This window comes from Callospermophilus lateralis, chromosome 2, assembly GCF_048772815.1.
Source record: "Callospermophilus lateralis isolate mCalLat2 chromosome 2, mCalLat2.hap1, whole genome shotgun sequence".
NCBI lineage: Eukaryota > Metazoa > Chordata > Mammalia > Rodentia > Sciuridae > Callospermophilus > Callospermophilus lateralis.
This window is the reverse complement of record NC_135306.1, coordinates 204,887,631-204,892,524: the sequence shown is the minus strand read 5'-3', so window position 1 is coordinate 204,892,524 and position 4,894 is coordinate 204,887,631. Positions and strand designations below refer to the sequence as shown.

The 4,894-nt window shown below is 40.9% G+C and overlaps 1 non-coding gene across 1 annotated transcript; it reads right to left on the bottom strand.

Moving 5' to 3' along the window:
• Nucleotides 1-948: 948 nt before the first annotated feature.
• On the bottom strand, nt 949-1,051 carry LOC143393160 (U6 spliceosomal RNA). The gene has a single exon (XR_013090480.1). It is a non-coding gene; the product is annotated as a U6 spliceosomal RNA (small nuclear RNA).
• Nucleotides 1,052-4,894: the final 3,843 nt, after the last annotated feature.

The following is a 4,894-nucleotide window of genomic DNA, read 5'->3' as shown; positions in this document are numbered from 1 at the left end:
GTGAGGAGATGTGAGTAAAGAGTACTAGGCAACTGTTATCTACCAATCTCTCATTTATGCAGGTTTTGCAGGAGCAGAGACACAAAAGAGTATGCACCTTTATTCTGGACTATCTTCAAGTATGTTTGTATAGTGTACAGCCTTGGACTGTAGAAATAATGGCTCCTTCTAGAGCAAAGGGTTGCTATACCCACTGTCCCTTTTAAAAGATCTGGGTTCTCTGTAATTCAACTCACCATGTGTAGGCATCTATGTAGGCCCCCTTCAATAGACTTGGAAGGGGGAAGTAATAGATATGCTTACATTCATGTTGCTTGCTGTGCTGTAATAAAGTCCTTTGTCTTCATCCCAGAAGTCTTGTGTCTTTTGTCAGCATCCATGAACTTGTGTCAGTCTTAACTAGTTTGTTTAAAAGTAGGGTAGGGTCAAGTGCGGTGATACATGCCTGTAACCCCAGCAGCTTGGGAGGCTGAGGCAGGAGGATCATGAGTTCAAAGCCAGCCACAGCAAAAGTGAGGCACTAAAGAACTCAGTGAGATTCTGTCTCTAAATAAAATACAAGAAATAGGGCTGGGGATGTGGCTAAGTGGTTGAGTGCCCCTGAGTTCAATCCCCAATACCCCTCCTGCATATCCTGCATAAATATGTCCTTGGGAGGAATAGATAGCTTCTCACAGTCAGATACAGGTCTGTCTCATTGAAACAAGCAGTACTGACACTGATCCCGGAAGTACAGAAGTTCCCATCCCCTTTCAGCATAGGGTAAAGGATGGGGTGTAGCTCTGTGGTAGAGCATGTATTTAGCATTCCTAAGAAACTCAGCATGCCTAAGAACCTGGGTTCAATCCCCGCATCCTCCCACCAAAACCAAAACAAACCGCCCCAAACGGGGAAAAATCTTAGATCTTAGTTCTTTTCTTAAGTTAAAGATTCTTTTATTAATAAATTCTAACTGTGGAACGCTTCATGAATTTGCACGTCATCCTTGCATAGGGGCCATGCTAATTTTCTCTGTATCATTCCAATTTTAGTATATGTGCTGCCAAAGCAAGCAATATACTTCTTGACATTGATGCCAATGAGGGTAGAATGGGGACAGAGATGTTGCTTTTTGTAAGAAAGATGAGGATTTCATGGGCTGATTAACAGGTTTTGAAGGAAGGACAGGGAATTGGTAGCATGCTTGTTGACCAAATTGTATGACCAACTGGGCAATAAAGGTTTTCAACTTTGTTTCATAAGGAATTAGGTAGTTGCTTACAGGCCAGTTACCATGAAGTAGGTTCAAAGTCAGCTACCAGTCATTTCCCTGATTATTACTCCTCTCCTCTGGGTGGGGTTGGGGAATGGAGGAATAGATAGTTTCTCACAGCTACAGGTCTGCCTCATTGAAACAAGAAGTACTGACACTCATCCCGGAATTATAGAAGTTTCCATCCCCTTTCAGACAGCATTTGCCAAGATGTACACACATACTAAATGAAGATGGAGTAAAATTTATCACCACTATGGTCAGAAACTGGATGACTCATTAGAATTTTGGCTGTTTCACTTCAGGGCTGATAGGCAAGACACATGGTGCTTGGTTAAAAAAGAATGGCAACAGCCGGGCCATTGTACAACTCAGCCCTACTATCATGACAACCTTTTATCTATTCCAAGATCACAGTAGAGGGTCTTAGAGTTATTTTTTCCAGTGGGTCCTGGATGCTGCAGGGACCCACTATGGGAACCTTCACTCTCTTAAGCAAAGTTTCCTGAGATGGGCGAAATCCAATAGGAAATCATAGATGGGCTACTGATTACTCTTTGGGCTCTTTCTGTTCTGGTTTGCAATGCTGATAAAGATGACCACCAGAGAAGGAGAGAGTGACCCCAAAAATTTAGATGAATTCTTGTGATCAGCTCCACCACTCCAGAAAACTCCCATATTAAAACCAGGTGAAAACCTAAGAGATCTTATTATGATGACAGAAATACCCGGCATCACTGCATGTTGTTGGGCAGTGTGCTTATTAATGACTATTTCACCTCTGGGAGACTTTAGGATTCAACAACCACAGCCGTATCACTTTCTATCAACAGCTGTGAGGTCTGCACCATTGGCTGACCTGGGTTTGAGTGGCTTGGTCGTTAATTAAAGGTTTGTCAATTCTTTTCAAATAATTAACTTCTGGATTAGTTGATTCTCCCTGTCGCTTTGCTGTATTTCACTTACTTGCACTCAACTCTTGATTATCCTTATTGTCCTCCCTTCTGCTTGTATTGGTTTGTTCTTCGAGTTTTTTAAGGCAAAATATTAGGTTATTGATTTGCGATCTTTTTTTTTCCTTTTCAACATAAACATTAACAACTATAAATTTTCCCCTAAGCACTTCCTTTAAAAAATAAAGGTTACAGCTATGCAAGTCAGACAGACATCAAACAACGTTCTAACAAACATCTATAGGACACTCCATAAACAGCAGAATTCATATTCTTTTGAAATGCACATGGAATATTCTCCAGGATTGACCGTATGTGAGGTCTGAAAACTCTCTAAGGATCCATACATTGAAAAAGATTGAACTCATACAAAATCTATTCTCATTCCATAATAGAATGAAATTAGCAATCAATAACAGAAAGGGATTTGGGAAACTTTATACAGAAATTAAACAGCATACTCCTTAAAAATCTATGGGTCATAGAAGAAATCACACAGGAAATTAGAAAATACTTTGAGATTAATTAAAATGAAAACAATGTAGAAAAATTTATGGAATGCAGCCAAAGTGGTGCTTAGGGGGAAATGTATAGCTTCTAATGTTTATATTAAAAAAGGAGGGGCTGGAGATGTGGCTCAAGCGGTAGCGCGCTCGCCTGGCATGCGTGCAGCCCGGGTTCGATCCTCAGCACCACGTACAAACAAAGATGTTGTGTCCGCCAAAAAAAAAAAAAAAATAGAAAAAAAAATATTCTCTTAAAAAAGGAAAAAAGGGCTGGAGTTGTGGCTCAGTGGTAAAGCACTTGCCTAGCATGTGTGAGGAACTGGGTTCAATTCTCAGCACCATATATAAGTAAATGGATAAAATAAAGGTTCATCAACATCTTTAAAAAATTTTTAAAAAGAAAAAAAGATCTCAAATCAATAAATTAATGTTTCACCTTAAGAAACTAGAAGAACAAACCAAAAACAAGTAGAAGGAAAGATAATAAAGGAAGAATAATAAAGATTTGAGTGGAAATAAGTGAAATAGAGAATAGAAACTGATCCAAAAGTTCTTTAAAAGACCAACAAAATTGAGGAATCTTCAGCTAGAGACTGATCCAGGTCAGCCAATGGTGCAGACATGGCAACTGCAGGTGGAAAGCAAGGTGGCCATGGTTGCTGAGTCCTGCAGCCACCCAATGTGAAATGGACAAAGTGGGTAACAAGAACACTGCCAAACCACCTAGCAAAGTTTTCATCAAACTGAAACTAATCATGGAAACAAATCACAGCTGCTCAAACTGACTGTCACTCACATAGATGCCCGTGTTAAGGGCCCATTATATGATGACACTGACTGGGATCAAGCTGTTGATCATGATTCACTGCTGGCTGCACTGCCATTTTCTCATTTCCACCTGGATTCATCACCATACTAGACTGGCAGCACATTCGCCATCATAGAGGGGGTACAAAGGAAAGGATTTTGTGCTTCTGAAGAAGAGGCTGCCACTCCATGCCTGACTTGTGATTTCTGCCAAAAGTTCATCTGTTTATATTACAATAAGGGAGATTACACTATATGTAGCACCGCCCCTGCCCACACCTGACAGATTAATACACGAGATGCTTGATTCCCCTTTGGGACTATGGTGATCCCTCACACTTTTCAGGTCAAATGGTGCCTTGCCACTGTGGTCCTTTATTATTATTTTTTAAAATTTTAGTTGTAGATGGACACAATACCTTTTTTTTAAAAAAAAATATTTTTGTGTGGTGCTTAGGATCAAACCCAGTGCCTCACCATGCTAGGCAAGTGCTCTACCACTGAGCTACAACCCCAGCCTGCCATTGTAGTTCTTGAGATGAATCTGTGTTGTGCTCACAGTGTTCTGGACCATATGAAGTCTTTTATCCCAAAAGCCACTCAGAATAGGCTGACAGTGACCATGCCTCCCTACCAGCCCCTCTGAGCTCTGAAATAGCCTCCTCAAAAAATCAGCTCAGGAATATTTCTAGCTCTCCCTCCTGGTCCCCACACCTTGGTGAGGCAATCTAATTATGAATGCAGCTGTCCCCAGGGTGGGACCATCTCCCGTCTTGGCCACATCCTTCATGAAGATTGGAATGTGAGGGTGGAGGTTTTTTTAGAACAATTTTGAAAATTCCAGGTTCCATACTCACCATGTAGGGGACACAGTGCTTCTTTCTTCCCCCTAACATCAATTTCAGGCCAGGCTTGTTGGTGACTCCCAGGTAGGAGCCTAGTCAATAGGGGGATTAGAAGATTCAAACGTGTGTGTGTGTGTGTGTGTGTGTGTGTGTGTGTGTGTGTGCAGTGTATGGTATTGGGGATAAGATCCAGGGTCACCAATCCACAAAATTACAATTATCTTATATTCGATAAAGGGGCTAAAAGCATGCAATGGAGGAAGGATAGCATCTTCAACAAATGGTGTTAGGAAAACTGGAAATCCATATGCAACAAAATGAAACTAACTGAATACCCTCCTCTCGCCATGCACAAAAGTTAACTCAAAATGGATCAAGGACCTTGATATCAAATCAGAGATTCTGCGTCTGATAGAAGAAAAAGTTGGCTCCGATCTACATATTGTGGGGTCGGGCTCCAAATTCCTTAATAGGACACCCATAGCACAAGAGTTAATAACTAGAATCAACAAATGGGACTTACTTAAACTA